General features: G+C 36.2%; 1 long non-coding RNA gene across 2 annotated transcripts; it reads left to right on the forward strand.

Annotated features, from left to right (window-relative positions):
* The first annotated feature begins 16,990 nt into the window (after positions 1–16,990).
* Positions 16,991–21,203, forward strand: LOC127968549 (uncharacterized). Of its 2 annotated transcripts, XR_008156004.1 has the most exons (4): positions 16,991–17,827; positions 18,162–18,317; positions 18,504–18,589; positions 20,701–21,203. It is a non-coding gene; the product is annotated as an uncharacterized LOC127968549 (long non-coding RNA). The 2 variants fall into 2 exon arrangements; XR_008156002.1 differs by having other exon boundaries at positions 16,993–18,317.
* Positions 21,204–22,311: the final 1,108 nt, after the last annotated feature.

Genomic DNA, 22,311 nt, shown 5'->3' on the forward strand with positions numbered 1-22,311 from the left:
AGTGTAGCTGTAAAGTGGGCTGTAATGCAAACACTGGTCATATTTATTGATTACAATAATGAATCAATATTATGCATATTAATTGATTTAATATTGGCTAGAACAAACCATAACATTTACCCCCATTTGCATAACATAAACAAAAATACCCTTGTAAGCCTACTGTTATCAGCAGTTTATTTTTTGGTCGCCCGTGGGTTTTTGCAGTGTGTCAAGAGACCACATGGTGGCAACAGAGAGCCATAGAGTCGCATTTATGTTTGAGTTAGTTTTAAACTAGGTGCGTGCCAGTTTTTAAACTGTTCAAAGCTTAAAAGCATAGTGAAGTATCTGATAAAATAGGTTTCATATCAGTGAGCTAACTGTTTTGATACCTGCAGCACCTTTTTGCGTAATGACTCCACTCTATTCCACTTACTACACTCTGGTGAGTAGGCTACACTTATGAGAATGGTACGCCACAAAAAAACAACAACAGAAAAAAATTACTTTAGAAGCTCTGTTAAATTTGTCTATATCCTAGCTAATCTGTCTGGATATATACACACAGAACTGAAATACGGTACTGAGGATATGTTCCATGGTTTTCTGTAGGCCTATCAGGACATAATAAAACATTATCTTGTCCTTGGCAGGTTTTAAAATTTGGAAAGTAAAACCTCAAATGAACAACCACACATGACACCCTTACTGTTAACATACGAATTAAGAGGGTAAGTAGCAGTCAGTAATGGCTAATCAAAGGCATATGATTAACTGATCATCAGCAAATGTGAGTACCTCTATAAAAGCAGAAGTTTTAGCAGTTTGCTGGTCTGGAGCCTTCGGGTGAGTGTTAACACGATGCCAAGGAGGTAAGACGCAGCAATGATCTTAGAGAAGCAATTGTCGCTGCCATCAATCTGGGAAAAGTACAATTGCAGTTTCCAAACAATGTGAAGTCCATCATTCTACAGTGAAGAAAATTAATTCACTAGTGACAGACACTCAAAACAGACACCAATCCTCCCAGGAGTGGGGAAATCCACTCCAAGATCAGACCGTGAAACGCTCAGAGAAATGGCAAACAACCCAACAACTTCACCGCAGACTCTACAGGCCTCAGTTAACATGTTAAATGACAAAGTTCATGATGTATGGCATGTTTGGAAGGCTTGCCAGAAGAAAGCTTCTATCTAAAACAGCATGGCAGCACGGATTAGGTTTGCAAAGTTGCATCTGAACAAACCATAAGATTTCTAGAACAATGTTTTGAAAAACCACATTTCAGAAGTCACACGTTAGCGGAAGGCTGAGGATTTTGGGCTATTTTTTATAGCCACAGGATCTGGGCACCTCACAGTCATGAACTATTAATTATATTAGAGTCAAATATATATACAGTCATGTGAAAAAAATTAAGACACCCTATGTCAATTGTCATTTGTGACAAAGTTATGACACCCTATGGTTCAATTGCTTATAGATTTACTTTTAGCACAAATTACTTGAAGTAATCATTTTCTGTATGACATTATCAGTCTCTTACATCGTTCTGGAAAAATCCCACTCTTCTTTATAACATCGCTCCAGTTTATTGAGGTTTGTGGGGCATTTGTTTATGCACAGCTCCCACCACCGCATTTCAGCCAGGATGAGGTCTGGACTGTATAAGGACATAATAAAAAATTATCTGGTCTTTGGCAGATCTTAAAATTAAATCTAAGGATTTGATACAATATTCTATGGCATCTAACAGTAGTTTCATCCCAGCAAAACTTTGACCCCTTTCTCTGGACCGATCCCAAACACTGTTTGGACAGCCATCGGCGTGAGCAATGAGCTGTGCATGTAATGTTCACGTGTCGCGTTGACATTTGTAGCTCAAATCAAAATTACAGCTGGTCTTATTTAAAAGCGCCTCACTGTCTCATGCCAGACTTTAGTGTAGGAATATAAAACAACGGGCTTTCACATGGCCCCAGCCAAATCAATTCCTGCGTTTCATTCAACACAATAAAACATTTGAAGGAACGTTTGAATTTCATGCATTAAGTCTGATAAATCGAGAAGGGCTTTTGAAGGGTTGTTTTAGGTCCGGAGGCATTAGCGTCTTTCTCAAGTACCTGGCTGCTGCGCTGTGGCCTCCTGACACCAAACAAGATATTTTATCCATTCATTATGTCAAAACGTATTCATGTCTAATACAAACACCTACTTTGGACCAGGTTCTACATCACAACCCACTGAGGTTCTTTAAAATGAAGTACTAGATTTGGACAATGTTGAATGTTTTGTTGAAGAAACGTCTTGGGAGACTTACACAATAATTTTGGAGAGCAAATTATGGCTGATATAGGGCTCCTTTATGTTGATATGACAACATTTTGATGGTTTTGACCTTTGCTATGAATAGCAGAGGAGAGAGACGGGGTAAATGTTCTTTACCTTAAACAGGTAAAGCAGACTTACTTTAAAGACAAGCATATTTCTGCACACATCTGGACTTCTACCAACCCCTGGAGAGCAGCAAGGAACATTAAAATAAAAACCCACACTAATTAATCCCATTTAGTTGAGTACTAATGAACAGCTGGTGGGATTTCTGTTGTGGTGGTGAGGTAGTAAAGCTGCGGATGAGTCCAGGTGTTTGTTGATGAGGTGTGTGTGTGTGTGTGTGTGTGTGGGGGGGGGGGGGGGGGGGGGTTGATTATAGGCTCAGGCTTTTATGAGTTTATACAGGGTCATGTGTTTGGCCTTTAGTCAGAAACAGATACACATAGGTAGTTATTAACCAGAGGTTGTTATCGGCTCATAGTGATGTCATTGACAACTGTCTTTTTTTTAGCATTAATGTTTGAATTGCATGATTTTGAATTGAATTAGTTCATGCTAGATTTGCTGCAGATGTCTGTTTATTCAGTCACTATTGAAATACTCTTACTACATCTGCAATATATATTGTGGACAATGTGTAGAGTATGCTAATTATATTAATGACAAGATATCACACTACATTTATCACACCACAGTGCAATTCACTCTTTTTTTTAATGTGTTCTAATACAGTCTACCTAATTTGTTAATATCATTTATATCAAGTTATATTCTAGTATACTGTTTTTTGTTGTTGTTGTAGCACTTTAGTTTTAATATTTTACTTTTATTCTAATAATATTCAACTTTTATTATTTTTTATTAGTTCTAGTTGTATCATTATTTACTATTAGTAGTATTCAAATATTATTAATTTGATAGTATTTTAGTTGTAATGTATTTCATAGAATTCTTGTTGTAATAGATTTTAAGTTATTCTTGTATTTATTGATTTATTTGTAATCTTAGTTCTGTTGTTTTGATAGATTTTAAATTTTATGATAGTATTCTGTTTTTTTTTTGTATTCGTTTTTTTTTTGTAGTCTAGTTTTAATATCCTTTAAATTTTATTCTGTCTTTTTTTTTTATGATTTCCAAACATTTGACTGGATTTAAGGAAATCTTTTTTTTTTCAATAACAATGCTGAAATAATTATACTATATAATTATGTATAATAAAAAAAAGAAAAAAAAACATATTTGTTCAAAATTGGTATTTAGTTACCTAAATAATGCAATTTAGTACCTATAGTGTACCGTCCCAGTGATAGTTTTTGTACCTTTGTTGATGAGTTTACAGTGTAATAAGGTCATGTGAAAGCTGTATACTGCACACTATGCAATGTTATTATTGTATTCTAAACATAGCCATTGTGATCTTCTGCCAAACTGTATCTTGGACATACCAAAAACACTGATCGATTAGTTTTAATATTGGCAGATATTAATCTCTGATTGGCTTTGCAGTCAACCCTACAACCGTTAACATATTAGTAATTATTTTAGTAGGAAGTTCTGACTCACAGCAAGTAGCACGTATACTCACTTAATCACACACACACTTAAACATTTAAGTGGAGTTTATCAGCACTAGAGCAGAACTCTGCAGGAAGACTGACAGCTCTCTGACAAGAAGCTGACAGTGATAGGAATAAATGGGAGAGGTGCTCTCACGCCCCAGGCTTGTCACCGTGCCTGTGATAATAAGACAGCACTGCCCTCTCAGGGTGTCAGATTATAGAGCATTTCCCCTGGAAGGGAACTGAGGAGAGAGAACGTGGCCTGTGCAATTAAGAGCATCAGTGCTGCAGGTCTTTTCAAAAGTGTTATCTGAGAGTTTGGTAAAATTTAAGTGCAGGAGCACATGAGTTACACAGAAAGCCTTACCTTGGGACCAGAATATCACAGGAGTCTTAACACACACTTATTTTCCTAGACAAGAACCACTTACATTTAAAACATTTTTAAAACCTCTATTTATTGAGTTATTTATTCATTTATTAGTTTCAAATGGGTGTTGTTTTGGGTCTTCACTTACTGAATTAAATGGGCTGCAGTTTGTAGTGGTGCCACATTAAAGTTTGTGCATTTATTCTGAGTGTCATTTTATCTTTGCATGCTCATCCCTCTTCCCATCTCTTTGAGAAAAATTGTTTCACTTTAACCTCCACACAATGTAATGAGCGAATGAATCACACCTTTTTATTCGGCGCTGTGATTTCTCACTCTTTGCTTGAGCGGCGTGGCAGAGATGAAAGCTCTCACCTCTGCTGCCAGAACTTGAAGTGCTCAGAGTCCCTGCAAATTGTCTCTCATCCTCTCCTTTATCTGCTCAGGGAGAAAAGCCCCCATATCTCTCGTCAGCTGTTAACACGGACACGATGTTCCTCTTCAGAGCACTCCAAATGGAGCTGTGATTAGTTCATCTGACAGGAGCTGAGAGAGAGTCCTGTGACGCTCTCTCTGATGCTTCACTGACATTCAAAGATGTGGCATGTTTTGACCTGTTATACAATTATTTATATTCTATAACTTTTATTTCTTTCTGAAAGAAATTTATCACAATTTATTATTAATTATAATGAGCTAATTCAACATACTTCTTGAACATATTCTAATTTAATTGCATGCACATTTAAGGACTAATGTGGAACTAGTTCAACAAAAACAACATAATCCCTTACAGCAAATCTTACTGCACATACAGCAAAAGACCAGCAGAGGCAACATCTCCCAGTTTGATTCATGCTTTACATAATAATAATAATTTAAAAAATATATATTTTTGATGAAATCCTAAAGTTTTCTGATCCTCCATAGACAGCAACACAACTGACACGTTCAAGGCTCAGAAAGTGAAGAAGCCCATGTGACATCAGTGGTTCAAGAAATGTTGTTTTCTTTGCGCACAAAAAGTATTCTCATAGCTTCAAAAATGATGGTTGAACCACTGCTGTCACATGGACTGTTTTAATGATGTCCTTACTACCTTTGCAATGAACCGCAAACTTTGTATTAAGAACATTAAGGCAGGGACATTGTGTACATTTCCATGTAAATTACAAATTAAAGAGCCAATTTTTTATAGGGAAATTTCTAGTGCTGGACAGCGATAAATATTTTGAATCACGATTAATCAGATGATTGTCTGCAATTAATCGCAATTTTGTTTTGCACAAAACTAATTATGCATTCAAAAGTAGTGTATTGTGCTCTTTTTTTCTTTTAAAAGTACTGCTATATGAACAAAAGTGCAATAACATTGGTTTACAAACGCTTTAAACAAATAAGGTGCTTTTTTACATCAGTATTCCTTTTACATAGTATCAGTTAAAATAGTTATTACAGATCGTAACTTATAACATTAATGCAATTAAATTAAATATTAAGCAAGGTATTTGTCACTGCCAGGACATTTCGTTTTTATAGAAAATATTTTATCAGCGATAAAATAATTATCGGCATTAATCAATTAATGTGTTAACGCGATAATAACGCGTTAACTTACCCAGCCCTAGAAATGACATAAGTAAGGAGTTGGGGGTTCATAGGGAAATGGATGGTGTCACGTCAGTGGTCAGGTCAAGAATGCTGCTGGTATAAAAATATAATTTTTCCTATTTATTGTGCTAATGTAATATAATTTTACAATCTCTGGCCTGACTGAACCTGTGGTCTGAACCTGGAACATTTGGGCCTTCAGACCAGCTGTTTAAGCACCAAGACATGGACAATCCAGGACTGTCCCACCTGAGATCAGGTGAGAACTAATTAATTTTTGGAATCTAAATTCAGATTTTCATTCAGATTGTGCAGCTTTTCTTATAGATTTAAGACTTACTAGCAAGTCATGAGTATGAAATATCTTGAAGGACTTTAGATATGTGGAGTCAGTGTGGTTGTGTGATGTAGATATTTACTGAACCTTTCAACATTTCTTACCTTTGAATGTGACCGTGTTCACCAAGCATTTAATTTTTTGTTCCAATTTTTGTAGGAAAGCTCCTGAGTCTTTCACATACAACAAACCCATTTGGGTTTTGAATTGATAACTTTATCAATGTCGTTTAGTGACCTGTAGTCTTTTCCGCTCATTCTATAGCTTGTGCGTTCATGCCTGTCTATCGCTGCTTCACTCTTTCTATCTGCTCAACACTTTTCATTAAAAGTCACAGGTTTGGCTCTGGGGGCACTGATCAAATGGGAAAAGGAAATACATTTTCATTCCTTCCAGATATTTCAAAAGTACTTTATATATATTTACATATAGATTGAGTATTTATCAGGAAAGCAGTGGTGAGGGCAGATTCTCTCGTTGCTCATTTTCTAAGGCCTTGTTGGATTTATGTCTTTTTTATGCGCTGAAGATGTATGGTGAGCAGTTGTAATTATTTGAACAGGATGTCTACATTATTTAAAATCGTAACAAAGTATAAGGTTATGGGAGTTTGAACTTGTATGTCACCTCTTCAAGTAAGTGAATCAGAAAGACGGGGAAACCAACATGTAGCATGTATTTGTTAGCTTTTTGTCTGTTTTGAGTTTGTCAATGACAAAATCAGTTATCCATTTAGCATAAAAGCAGGACCATTTCTTTTCAGTTTAGACCTTCAATTCTGCATAGTCAGTTGACTCAACGATCAGTGAAGTCTCTCCTGCACTCTCTTCTCTCTAAACTGATACTGGGTCATAGGGAGGGGTTTTAGACACCATATTTGTGAATAGATGACCCCCATGTTTGCTGAGTTTTTGAAAATAAGTACAATAGAAACAGCCTGTGGTTCTGCTCTGGAATTCTTGAATCTTTGTTTTGGTGATTTATCAGTTGTTGGAAGCATCCAAAGAATTTGAAGTTCTTTATGTTATGTTGCGTTCGCTACAAAATGACAATAGCTGCATTTTTGGTGAAATAGACAAGTCATTTTCATTTCCATTGCGTCATTTCAACCAGTGTTTTTTATAACATTTTTTTTAATAACTATTAAACACTCCCTCCAAGTTCCTATTTACACAATTTATCTGCTGTCAGTTTTCAAAACTACAGTTAAAAAAACAAAAAAAAATGACTATAATTAATAAAAAAAATGGCATGAACTAAAGTAGGTACAATAAGTAATAGAGTGATGATGGATCTAATTTTAATTACTTTTTATTTGTATTTTTTGCCAATTTCAATAAAGGAAGGAGATTAGTTTATTTTTAAATTCATTTATTTATTTACATTTTCTTCAATAAACATAGTGCTTATTTCTTTTTGGGTAAAATATGTTTTTTTAATTGTTTTGACTCAAGGTTAAATAAGATACTTTAGAGTTTCAGAGGACTGCATCATATACCATGGTATATTTGTGGAAGAGAAAAAAAAAAAAACTTTATCAATTGCAACTTAGCTCATTTACCAAAATAATCAACTAAAATCATAGTTTCTAGTTAATTAATACTTGAAAACTAATGATCTGTATTAAAGTGTGTTCTGTATGACATTTTCTAGGCATTCTGCCATAATTATCAACACTGAAACACAACTTGTTTGTTTAGTGCTTTTTAAACAATCCAATGGTGATCAAGCGCTTGTTCGGCTGTTTTTACAGTTGGCAAACCTTCCCCCAAAAGTGCTGCGCTCTGTTGATCAAACATTACCCAGCACAGCTTTTCTGCTTTTTCAGAAAACATCTCTGCGTTGTTTTGCCTCTGCTGCTTTTCTGCAGTCGTGTGGCATAAAAGCGCTTTTTGCGAATTGAAACAGGTTAATTATCTGGATTGGTAACAGATGCAGCAGTCACTGCAGCTTCCCTGGTTCTCGGGACCACAGTGGAGAAAGAAAATATACATTTGCCCTGCGTTGCAGCCACCTGACTGCTGTTCAGCATTTACTGTTCAACATGACACACTGTTTAGACAGAGAAGAGAATAAGAGGGAGCGAAAGCTACGTGTCAAATGCATATAGATATTTTCGTTGTTATTATTTCGAGTTAATAATGCATGATTCACTTTTTGTTTCTTGTGTCAATATTCCAGGTTTCCATGTCAAATTCAGAGAGTGTTTAATGGGCTTCTCATTAGTTTCAGCAGATGAATAGTGCAGGTTTCCACCTAGCCAGTCCTCTCTGACAGAAGTTGAGCTTTTTCCAAATTACACCTTTATGCTGTCATTTCTGTCAAAGATTGCTGGATGAAAGATCGCCATGTTGACTATATAATTAGCAAAGACTTTGAACATAAATGGAAAATAAAACTCATTTAAGAAGGAAAGCATAGCAATTAAAGCTGCAGCAAGTGTTTGTGTCTTGTTAAAAATAGTTCAGGAGTCATTTAAATGTTTCCCTGAAGCTTTCCGTAAGATACAGCTTTGATATTTATGATATTAGATTGTGATGATTGATGCATTCAGGGAAATGTGGCTGTAATCATCCCAATGTAATACTGGGCGTGTAAAGGCAGTGAAAGTGAGATTCATGTTTGTGGTCGGCATATCTATTCTACAGAAACTGCAACACAGGATCAAAGCAATTCTATTAAGGGGTCATGAACTGCCTTTTTAAAAAACAAAATATTTTGTACCTTTCTCTTCTGTCTACTTTTAATGTTATCAAGATTTTTACATTGAAAAAAACTCATAATTTAGAGCAAATTAATTGTCTATTTCCTGTCTTGTTTGTCATCTGAATATTTTGAATATTGGCCGGACGGATTGTAGACTCTGAAGTAAACATCCACTGCAATGATTGAATGTTTGTAAATGAATCCGCAGTAAAACAAATTGAACAAAGGACCAAGTTCTTACTGATGGGGTCTGGAACTTTATTAAACTTCATTAAGTTCAACCACTCTTTCCTAATGTTTGGATCAGAAGGAAGCCAATGTAAAGACTGTGTTCTTCCACAGCATGGCACTGTACAGTGTCCTGTTGTCTTCTGAGAAATTATATAGTTTGATTTCTGCGCAGACTTGTGTTGGCCTCTCTCCTTATTTACCCACTATGTGCGTGAATTGGTGGGCAGGGCTTAACAGGAAGTGATGTAGAAGCAGTCATTGATCCTTCTGCAAAGGCGGTGCTTTTCCACACTATTAGCCTACATCACAAAGTGGCACGTTCCACAAGCTGTCGTTTTTGCAGACTGGCTTCAATATAAGCTGTTTTCATCTGCAGCCATATCACCCTGCACCCCCAAGACTGGTTTCCCACTGAGGCTAAGCAGGGCTGAGCTTGGTCAGTACCTGGATGGGAGACCTCCTGGGAAAACTAGGTTGCTGCTGGAAGAGGTGCTAGTGAGGTCAGCAGGGGGTGCTCACCCTGTGCTCTGTGTGGGTCCTAGTGCCCCAGTGTAGTGATCGGGACGCTATACTGTCAACAAGCACCGTCCTTCGGATGAGACGTTAAACCGAGGTCCTGACTCTCTGTGGTCAGTAAAAATCAGTTTGGCATCCTGGCCAAATTCACCCATTGGCCTCTGACCATCATGGCCTCCTAACAATCCCCGTATCTGCTGATTGGCTTCATCACTGTGTGTGGTGGGGGTTTTGGCGCAATATGGCTACCGTCGCATCTTCCAGGTGGATGCTGCACACTGGTGGTGGATGAGGAGATACCCCCTCACAATGTAAAGCACTTTGAGTGCTTAGAAAAGCGCTATATAAATGTAAGGAATTTTTAGACTAACAAATAAGTTTTGAGTTCGGAAACTTACAGGATGTTTGTATATGCTTTTGTTCTATGCTATTTTGATTTGTTACAAATTTGCATGAATTTGTACACCCTCACACTGATGTCAGCACCTGAGTGGTTAGTTTAGGGATGGAGCTTTATACATTTTTCTTATTTCTTGATTTCATCTGATGACCTTTAGTGGTTCCTGTGGCTGTATGGACACAATAAACATTCAAAAATTTAGATTAGCATTTGATCAATATGGGTTTTTAAATGCCATTTAGTTGCCTCAAATCTTGAATATTTGATTATATCAAATATCTTCATACAGGAGGTCAAAGTTTGCATTGCCATCACCAACACAATGCCCTTAGGTGAAACTTTTAGTGCCATGGTCTTTTATTTTTGACTTTGTTTCCATATTTCTTTTTTATTGATCATGTACTTGGAAAAAAAAGGTGAGGAAATGATTTATCACTCATTTAAGCACAACTGCTATTAGTCCTTGGATTAAAGAATCAGCATGACATTTGACAGAATACAATTGTGATAGTTACACTTATAATGCAGCCAAGATGTGAAAAAAATATTTTTATTTATTTAAATATATTTATATTTAGGTTTGAGGGTTTTTTTGGATGGTGGCAATAAATAAATAAATGAACTAGCTTTCAAGTTTGTGTAAAAATATTTTACTCTTTTTGTGTTATAATCTGACTTCTCTAAAGGAATAACAATAGCTTGTCGCTTTTTAAAAAAAATATTCAAAGAATGCTAACACAGGCATTGACAAAGATGCAAATGAAAATTCTTGCATCAGGTTGTGCAAACCGAAAAATGTGCAATGTTAGGCCAGACCTGAGACCTCTGCTCACCCTTGTGGGTGTCACTGTGGAATGTTACTATGATAGCCGCGTCTTCGGTGGCCCAGATATTCCTCCTCTCCTTCATTGTCTCTCTTCATCCTTGTCCTTCACTCCTTTTCCTCCTTTTCCCCTTTTCCTCCTTTCCCCCTTTTCCCCCCATTGTTCGTGTCCTGTCCCCCCTCTTCACCCTCTCATGCCCCCTGTTGACCCCTCACCCCAGTCCCTCTGTCTCCACACTAACTGGTTCTTCAGTAGCTGCATTCTTGAAGTGACCATGCATTTAGACAAGTCTCTCAGCCCGGATGTATGGCCTGTCGTAGTAATCTGGACAGGATAGGATAAAAACTATTCTGGTTTTTCATGCAGCGTCCCATCTTCTGGTTTTATCCCAGATGGACTCATTGAGCTGTCATTTGTCTGAGTTCCCGGCACATAGACCTTGGCCTTTTCAGGTTTTGTAGTTTTTCACATGACAATGTGCATTTCAGGTTATACATAAGTGGAAAATACTTAGATGTCCTCAGAGTTTTAGAACCAGAATATATTGAATCAATGAATATTTGGATTAACTGATTGAATTTGATATATTGTTGATATGTTGGACACAATGTATGTGTAGTTTACATCCAGAATTACATCTGTCAGAAGGTATGTAATTTGTGGATCCAATGCAAATAAATTCTGCAGTAGATCCGATCAAATAGTACAAATCTTATCAAACAGTACAGTTCAGTGTTGATTTCATATGGCAATATTTATATAACACCATAGAAACCACTCTTATGCAGAGGATACTATGTGTTTGTATCATGTATCTTTTGTTTTGCTTGACTGACATTTTGTATAATGGGAAGGATTAATAAACATGCTCTCTTATCTGATGTTTTAGAGCCGTCGATGGGAAGCTGCCTGAGGGGATACTCTTGTTAGTTATAGACATTCCTTTCTCTTTGTTTCCCTTGAAACACTGCTAATAAATTTGATATAATTATTCTCAACCACACCTTAAGTGACAGTTAATTTATTGAACTTCCTTTAAGGTGAGGGGAAAGTGTTTCTGTTTTCCAAAACATACTTTGTGGAGGGTTTCATCCGGATCAGGCAAGAAAAAAATTGCATGTGTTATTTGCAGTTGTCATGGAATATGCTTTGTCCTTATATGAATCAATTCTGAAAGAGGAATGCAGTTTCCTTTAGACTCTGACAAACATTTGGTAACACCCTGCATTCTGACCTAGTCGTTTCAGCATTGAACCCTTTGTTATTACTTAGCTTTTCAGATCAGAATTTGTAGTGGCTTTAATAGCGGTTAAAATTTGAAAGAGGTGCTGTTTTATTTTTCTGAAGTGTATATAAAGGTATATTGACAACATGTGGTTACATGTAATCTGGATTCCAAAAATAATGCTTGATTTTTGTTCCAAAAATAATGCTTGTAATTGTAATATTAAATTTTATAATAGTCAAATTACAGTTACTTTTTAATGAATTATGTAATTACATATTATTCACACAATGACAGTAAATTATTCATAATTTATTGATTCACCCCAATTCTGATTCTGCCTTTTAAAGTGTTCACCTGTGTCCTGTTGCATTAATTCTTCAGATATTAAAAGCAGGGAATGTGTCGTATCAGTTATATCCATTGCTTCTGCATTCTAAGTCTTGCATTCAGTGATGACACACAAAGCAGGATGAAGACAAGGAAGCCGACTCTTAAAGAAAAGCAAGTAATTTGGATGCTTAAATAAAAGAGGAAGTCAATTAGAACTAAAGGAAAAACAAAGGGCATTGAAAAATAAAGAGTTTGGAAACTACCAGCGACATCAGCAACCAACGGATGAAAAAAACAACAGTAGTTGATGACAGACAAATCATAAAAGCTGTGAAAATGAACCCTAAAATACATGTCTGTAAAATCACTTACAACCTCCAGAAAGCTGGGGTGATGCTCTGTCAATCTACAGTCCGCAGGAGAATTTGACACAGGATAACAGAAGCTACACAGCAAGATGCAAACTGCTGATCAGCATCAAAAATAGAAAGGCAAGATTCTTCACAAATTTGAGCCAGTAGAGTTTTGGAACTGAGTTGATGGAACGGTCAAGATTAACCTTTATCTAAGTGCTTGGAAAGCAAAAGTGTGGAGACAAAAGGGAAATACAAATGATCCTATGCACACAAAGTTATCTGTAAAGCTTGGTGGAGGTGGTGTCATGGCATGGGCATGGCTGTCTCTAGAATAGTGGTCGACCTATATATCGTCAAGGCCAATATATCGGCCGATATTTGCATTCTTCAAAGTCCAATAAGTTTTTCTGTTTGGCCGATGTGTTCGAGGCTTTTATTTTGACAGCGCTGAGAGTGCTCACACTCTCTCTCTTGTTCGTCATCGTCGTTAATAGTTCTGTCTAATACGGATAGAAGTCTATTTAATAATCAGATTTTAAACAAATGAATTAATGTATACAATCAGTGTTCGAATTATTTCTATTATTAGTAATAGAAAAGCATTTCTCGCTTGCCATCAGCATTAAGCAATATGCATTTATATCATTTAAACAAATCTTTGAATGATTAATGAACATTTAATTTCACAAACTTTGCAAACTTAGTCGAGTCAGTTGTGAGATCTTGTGAAGTGTGTATATCCAGCATGATCACGTGTTCTCTGCATGATGGTCAGTCCGTGTGAATTGAATGCTTTAAACTATAAACTCGTCATTTCAAATTATGCTGCACTTGATGCATTCGCCCACAGTCATATTCATGTCATTTTTACTGTGTGCTGTATGTAAAATGAGTGTTACCCTCGTTTAATTTGAAAAATATGATTCACAATGCACACAAACTTCACAGAATACTGACTGCCCTGTTGGTTACAGTGTTTACTTATTTATATTATACTTTTAATGATATTTTTTTATATTATATGAAAAGACAATGCAAAAAACCTGAGGGGTGTGGTGGGAGACGAAACTTGAAATTCACTATAACATCTATAAAGGCAGCCTTCATGCTTTCAATTTGGAAATATATAGACCTTCTTCTCAAACCTAATAAAAAGTATCTTAAAGAACACTCACACTCTTTTTGCTACTGTTGAGAACTGACAACCAACCCCCCCCCCCCCCAACCTCCAAGTAAGATTCCCGGTGAAAGGCTCTTAGACAGCAAATGCATCGAGTTTGCTTCCTTTCTGAGAAGATCAATAATATCAGAAAGGTTATTGGCACATCCTCAACTTATGAAGCAATTTAAAAAAAAGTTACTATGTCTGTTTTGAAGCAATTGATAGCAAAATTTTGGAAGAAATAGTACAGCACCAGGCAAGATTATCGTTATAGTATAGATTATAGTATATTTTAATCAGCTGAACAATTACTTAAACTCAAATGGATACCTGGATAATTTTCAGTCTGGTTTCCAACTACAGCACAGAGACAGCGCTTATTAAGCGCTTATTAAGATAATAAATTATATTCACTTTAATTCTGATTCTGGCAAAATATCAGCGCTGGTACTACTAGATGTTAGTGCTGCGTTTGACACTGTTGATCATAACATACTTCTAGAGGGACTGGACAACTGGGTCGGGCTTTCTGGGATGGTACTCAAAATGGTTCAGGTCATACTTAGAAGGGAGAGGTTATATCAGTATAGGAGAGCATAATACTAAGTGGATGTCCATAACACATGGAGTCCCACATGGCTCAATTCAATTCTATTGGTCTTTTTTTAGCCTGTATAACACATTTTGAGTGCTGATCAAGAGTTTTGTGCAAGCAATTTAAGGTCGCGACTGTTGTCCCAAATATAGCAGCTTTTATTCAGTGATTAACAAATATTATTAATATTAATTGAAGTTTTGCATATAGAACTGACATTGAATGCTCCGAGCAAGCTGTGCTGTGGTAAACATGGAACTTTTCCTGGACATGAAACGATAAATAATCAAACCTCAGTTCCATTGCTTGACAGAACTCCCCGAAGCCCGCCCCATCCGCGATACTGATCGGTCTCATGTCCTTACAAATTAACAAAATTTATTTATCCGTTATGGATTCTTGTCGTGTTGCAGACAAAGAGCTTGTGTGCGGGCGATGCAAAGTAACGTTAAGTGTCAAGACGTGACTGTTTAGCTGGAGTTCCACACATTATGCCATGCTCATTTGGGTGCACATGTTTGAGATGTGACCTCATGTTGCTAGTGGTCGAATGGTATGCAAACTATATCTTAAATAGCTTGCATAAAACTTTATCTCACGGGTCAACAATTTTACCTCACTTTCTCTGCTGTGGTCGAGCTGGGCTCTGCACTTGTTGCCATCTTTCATGAAGACGCGTCAACTTTCAGCAGTGATGCTGTGCCAGACAGTGCGACTCCTGTGACCTCTCCCAGTATGGAACCTTCAGGCGCGCTAGCACGCCTACTCGCAAAGCAGACAACCACGCCTCTACTACCGTGGACGTTTTTTTCCACTTTTTTTTTTTTATTCGAATATGAATTTTCACCTTCGAAATTCTTTTTTAAAAACTATTCGAATTTAGAATATTCGTTGACAGCCTTAGTTCCCATTGACATGGTCCCTATACAGTTTTCATTGTTCCCTTCTCCCTAGGCAGAAGAAATTTGTTCAAGTTACCTCACTTTGGAACATACATTCACGGATTTGAGCTGCGCAACGTCCTCACACACGGACTAGTGTGACATCATATACCTCTGTAAATAAATATAATTTAAATTCACATCTCACACACTTCAATGCACTTTGAATTGAACATATACATTTGCTTCAAACTGGAATCTTGGTGGAATACCCTGTGATGTCAGCTCCAGCAGTAAATGTTTATAGCCCTCTAGCTTGGCCAGTGCTGTTGACTTCTGGTGTTTTTTTTTTTGTTTTGTTTTTTGATGGTGTGGTGCTCAGCTCTCTTTATTGGCTCTGGTCAATGGAAACCTCTGCCAAAACATACTCTATTACAACAGAGGAATTTTTAATAGACTTATTCAACACTTGTTTTCAACAGCTTTCTATATTAGTATAAAACTAATATTGTGTGAGTAAAGAAAAAACTTGGTTGTTAATTTTTCTTCTATAAGCCCATAGTGGTTTATCCCCAAAGTCCCGAATTAATTTGTGGCGAGTAAGGCTGGTTTCATTCAGGGTTTGGTTTGAGATATGCACACAGGATGTCCCAGGGGGTCTCTGTACACTTGCTTTATCTTTGCTCCACTCAACCCCCCATCCTCTCCACAAATCGAAATTTGAAATCTGATTTTTTTTTTTCATGTTTTATATGTGTAATCTTAAACTTGTAGTCATTTTTTGCTCTGTTTATTTTGGTCCCAAGAGACCATATATATATATGCAATAAAACAATATTGTTGACAAGCTTAAATAAGTTTAAAAACATTTGGTGTTGTCTCTTTGTTAGGGTACAAGACTCATATTATAATAGCTCTAGCCTTTATTCTCAAGGTAGTGAGCAGTTATGAATTATATGTAATTATGAAAATTATATATTATAAAAAAAGACATTATTATCATTATTTTATTGTTTTCTAGGTTATTAAAGGTTCTAACTATCAATACTTTGTCTTTTTCTTTTGACCATTTTTGTTTATTTAGCAACCTTTTCCGTTAATATAATATAATATAATAATTATTTTTATATAGTTTTTTTTAAAAGATATATTATAAAACAAATTCCTTTTAACAGTTTCTCTTTTTTCTGCATTATATAATATTATATTATATTATATTATATTATATTATATTATATTATATTATATTATATTATATTATATTATATTATATTATATTATATTATTTCTTCTCTGCTCACTTCATTAGTAACAGACTCTATCGGTCCCATAACATTTACTCTGTTGTGTCTGTGAGTGTTGCCCTACATCTCAGCCAGCCATCATCCCTCTAATCCACTCAGAGGTCACATGACACTACAACAGCATGCACAAAACAGCCAATACAACTCAGGTGTCCTCGTTGATTAATATATTACAAAGATAGGGAAGCCCATCCAAAATCAGCACTCGTCCCTTGAGTCATTTTCAACAAATGGGGCCTAGGCACTCAAAAAAATGATTTTTGCTATTTGTTCAATTTAATTAATTAAAATGAGCACATACAACACAACTCTTGGTAAAAATGGTCCCAACTTAATTTTATTTAACATAAACAATGTAATTTTCAAAAAATTAGGTTTACAAGATTTTTTTAAATTGAGTCAACAAGAATATTTTTCGTTCGTCTTAACCGGATGTACGTCATCAGCTGAAACGGATGCAGATGGATTGTTCAGCTGCATACATGTGAGATGGGTAAGTGGCCATTTCAATCTATCACCATCCATCTTATTTAATTAACAAATTAATTAAAATATGCTTTTTTAACATCTTGTTGCGTACCAGAAAGTAATTTTTCTATAAGCATGGTATGAAAATAGCTCTTAAGTGTGTCGTTTGTAGCTGATGTTAGGTTTCTGGACTCAGCATGCAGTCTTATATTTAAATCATTCTCTTTTTTTTTTTTTTTTTCTTCTGAAAGTATCAAATAAAGTTAGCATGAAGAATCGCAGAACAGAGAGAACATAAATATATATTCAGTACCATAAATTAATGTATAAAACCAGTGCCATAAGACACCCCCGATCATTAGAAATGGCCAAACTGTCCCACAGGATTTTAAATTCTTACTCTGCATTCAGCTGTTGTTAGGGTGACAAAAACGTTTCAAATGTATATTTTAGTTCTTCATCAACTGCATATAGTTTATCGCTAGTAAAAACGATTTGAGATGCCAATCAAAGCGCGCAGTAGCCAATCCAAGGCTTTAAATTAGTCACGCTTGTTGAGGTCACGTGTTCGTGACTGAATTCACCGCATTCACAAAGTCTCTCGTCTTAATCAACAAATAGAGTTTTAGCGACGTAAGTACGAGATAAATTTCGCTGCTTTAGTAATTGTAAGTGGAGTTTTGCATATCTTTTGCTAAATTATGGTCATTGACCGACTTATGTCTGTGTAGGCAGCTAATAACATCATGTTTCTCCAAGCGCTTGTACATTACGTGTAAATTAATGTTATTCTGTTACTTGACATTAATATATCAAGAGGAATAATCGACAATAATGATTTGTCATAAATAATTTGGCAGCCTGACCCTGTACTAAATACTTTTTTTTTCTTTGTAGCATTTTAAACTTTTTTTCTTTTCTTTGCTGAATTGCCCATAAACAAGACCTCTGTAATTTATGTCTTCAGATTAATGCTGAATTTCGTCGGATCACAACCCTTACTTTACAGTCCAAATTCCTGTCCCAACTGTATCAGTTTTCTGAAGATCAGCTGACAGTGTTTACCATAAAGGGTGGAGTGTATAGAAAAAGCATTCGGGATGTGATGGTGCCAATGTCTCAGGTTGTATTATTACTTTAATTTTTTTTTTTTTATTTAATTACTTTCTAATACAAGCTATTGATATAGTGCTCTGTAATGCATAAGGGGTCAGAGATGTGTATTGGAGGGTGTTATGTCAAATAAAATCTAATATAAATATAATCAATATAAATATCAGAAACTTAAAACTTTTGTCTATTTTCTTAGAATGGAGACCAAGCAAGAGTGCATTCTCAAGGGACTATGCATCCACCTGAATGAAGATCCACAGGATCTGGTGAAGGGAGTATTTGGTGAGTATAGAGCAGGGGTTCCCAAACTTTTTAGCCCGCGACCCCATGATAAATGCGCTGCTGCCCCGCGACCCCCCCGCCCCCCCCCAAAAAAAACTCCTCTCGTCGCGTGAAATGTATAGCAAATCGATTTTATGCCCAGTCTCAAAGCACACGAAGTTATATTTTATTGTTCTGCGTGCAAAATCAGTGTTACAATTCTGAATGAGCTGCTCGATATCCACCTGTTCTCTCTCGGAAAGTAACTGTGCAGCTATTTTGGGTTGAACATCATTATTCATTATTCTGCCGTCAGGAACCAGTCGAGTAAGTCTGAGCTGCTCACACGCGTGCTCACACTTGTGCGCGCGCGCACACACGCGCACGCACGCACACACACACACACACACACACACACACACACACACACACACACTCATGCTAATCCGCTAGATGTGTCACTTTATGCTTTCCATGGTGACGCGTCATTGCTTGTCACGTGACATACCGCAGCAACAACAGAGCTGAATGAATGATCTGCTTTTGTCATTTTTCCTTTTTTATTCAAAATATTAACAAATTTGTTAGATATAGCATGAAATAGCTGATATTCCGATTGTCAAATATATGCAAGTGGAAGTGTTTTGTTTTTTAAACATCTTTATACCGATCGCGTTAGTTGAGCTGTATGTGCGATGGGCGCCGCCATCTTAGTTTGTGCCGCAGACGCAGTTCAGAGAATCAGATCTGTTGGATTTACAACACGTGAATTCATCCACTTCTCCCGAAATACATAAAAGTAAGTGGCTGGTGAACTGGGAGAATAATGGAGTAAACTTTAAAGTTACTTACACAATGTGTATCTGATATGAATAAAATGTGTCTAATTATAATGAAAAATATTAATATTGCCTCTTCCTTTGACATCAGTGTGTATTTTACAAACTCTAAATGTATTGTTTTTTCTAGTACTTATATGTCTGAAACCTAAAATAAACATTATGTGGTTGAAAACACTGAAAAGTTGTGATGACAGCTCTGAGCGCACTTGTCTCTGGCTCAGCGCCAGCCAACTCGCGAGAGCACATTTGAATTTCACGTCATGCACTGACCGGTGTGGTCGTACACTCCAGGGACTAGCCTAGACTGATCACACCGGTGTGATCGTACGTGCGATGCGAAAGAGTTAAATTAATTTAAACAAAAATATATAAAGCCTATATCGAAATCATCTCGCGACCCCTGCGCCGGGGTCCCGCGACCCACCGTGGGGTCGTGACCCCTACTTTGGGAACCACTGGTATAGAGTTCTCTTTCATTACAAACAGTTATCAGAAGTAATAACAAATTTGACGTGCAAAAGAAGTGACATGAACTGCGCATAAAATGTTTTGTTCAATTTAAAAGCAGAGACACTTTCTTATATACTTTATCTTTTGATATATTTTAATATTCAAAGAAAACTGCTGATGGGGTAAGAGTTAATGTCAATTTTGTAATGTTCAAATATTGAGTAAATTGTAAAGCCAAGATATTATTTAAATGACTGATGTTAACTTCTCTTTAAACCTTTGTACTCCACACAGCCACTGGTTTAGGTTTACGTGATATCATCCTGTTTGATAAGCAAAGTTCTTAATAGTCAAGTCAGTTCTCCTTTATTTATATAGCACTTTATACAATACAATTGTCAAAGCAGCATAATTAAACAGGAAAATACTTTGTCGATAATGCAAGAGGACAATAAGAAAACAGTTTTTTTTTTAAGCTAAAGTCAGTTCATTGATTATTCAGTGATGTCATCATCCAGTTCAGCTCTCTTCCAGTAGTGTCTGTGCAATCAGTCAAGCATCCCCAACTAACAGTTCTCGGAACTGTATACTGTTTATTTATGGGCAGGTTATGGATTTAGTAACAGCATCTTTCAGCTATGAGCCAACAGCAGGATCGCAGTCTGAGGTCTCATACCTGAATTAATGTTAAATCTAGAATTTGTACTTGTAAAATGTTATACAAATCTGTTTAAAAAAAAAAAATCACATGCAGTATAGTAATGGCATAATTTCTGCAAGTATATATATATTTTTTTTAATATGCTAATTACAAATTTTGTATTTTTTTTTCCCCCAAAGGATGATGACCCTGCAAGAAACAAAGCGGACATCAAGAAGACCTTTTTTGGGGATCTGTGATGTAAAGCATGAATTTCCTGCTGCAACAGAAGACCCTGAAGATATCGGCATTGTACTGGAAGATGTGGAGGTGCTCTCTGGTTTAGGTAATGTAGCATTGGCTACAGCCCTGCTATTTGGACTAATATACTCTTTAAATCTTACTCATCCACAGGAGTTCCATTACACTTTTAAGATGCTCCAAAAAATGATTCTTGAACTGGACTTGTGTAAATTGTCTGCCAAAGCACGGGCACTGAAAAAAAAACTCCTCCGTTAGGTGTGCTGTGTTTGAGGATCACTTTGTGGACACTGTGTTTTATTTTCTTGTAAGCTCGTGTTATTGTTGTACTGCATTTTTGCATGGTGAGCAGAGGTGATTAAGTCTCTCAACCTCATTTAATTGGCTCACTCATTTAATCTCATGTTAAAAAAATAAAATAAAATGCTGTTATTCTCTTGTATGCTCATGTTTTATTTGCATTATCATTTTTGAACTTTGAAGAAGGCATGCAAGGTTAAATGTGCTCAAGTTTTCAATACAGATTTTTACAAAACTTAGTGACTTTAACATTCACTTTTTCTTCACAGTAGACTATGGGTATACCTTAAAAAAGGTGTTAATTTAATAGAACAGAAGAGTCAAGTTAGATAAGTTTAATTATTTAATTTTTTTCTAGTAGGCAGGACAAAAATGTTTGTAGTTGACATTGCATTGTTAGATATGGTAGACATGACCAAATTGAATGTAGTTAATATGGCATTGTTATATATAGTAGGTCTGACAAAATTCAGATTAGTTAACCTGACAAAATCTTCTCTATTAGGCATGACAAAACTTTATCTAGTAGGAATGGCCAATTTTCTTTTTGTAATCTTGACTAAAAGAATTTAAGTTTATTCAACAAGATTACTACAAATCGTTTCAAACTAATTCGATTTTGGTTGGAAAATGTAATTAAATTTCGTGGAAAAGTTTACTCAAATTTTTTTAAGTTCGTTCAACAACTTTTTTTTTTGAGTGCCTGGGTTGGGCTGTGCTCAGATATGCCTCCACAGGTGAAAACAGAGAACAGATGTGGATGGCTTGGCACGGCACTCAATAGGGGTATTGTGCTGATGTGAATATGATATATTTACCATACGGATAAAGTGGAACGGAACACTGCACTAAATGAAACCTGGAATTGAATCTCTGATGTGTTGATCGCTAGATCCCTTTGGTTGTTAATTAATTATTTGTAATTAGTTGTAATTAAAGGGGGGGTGAAATGCTCATTTTCACTCAATCTCCTGTTAATCTTGAGTACCTATAGAGTAGTACTGCATCCTTCATATCTCCAAAAAGTTTTATTTTATTATATTTATAAGAGAAGAATAGTCTGTGCCGATTTTTTTTCTTAAAAACACGAGCCGCTGGAGGTGTGACGTGTGGGCGGAGCTAAAGAATCACGAGCGCGAGTAGGCTTTTGCGTTGAGAGCGTTTGGAAGTTGTGACATTACCGTGAGGAAAAAAAAACATCATCCAAAACAAACCATGGCTAACAGTCAGATTCAGCCGTTTATTTATGA

The sequence above is a fragment of the Carassius gibelio genome, chromosome B11, assembly GCF_023724105.1.
Source record: "Carassius gibelio isolate Cgi1373 ecotype wild population from Czech Republic chromosome B11, carGib1.2-hapl.c, whole genome shotgun sequence".
NCBI classification, from domain to species: Eukaryota; Metazoa; Chordata; class Actinopteri; order Cypriniformes; family Cyprinidae; genus Carassius; species Carassius gibelio.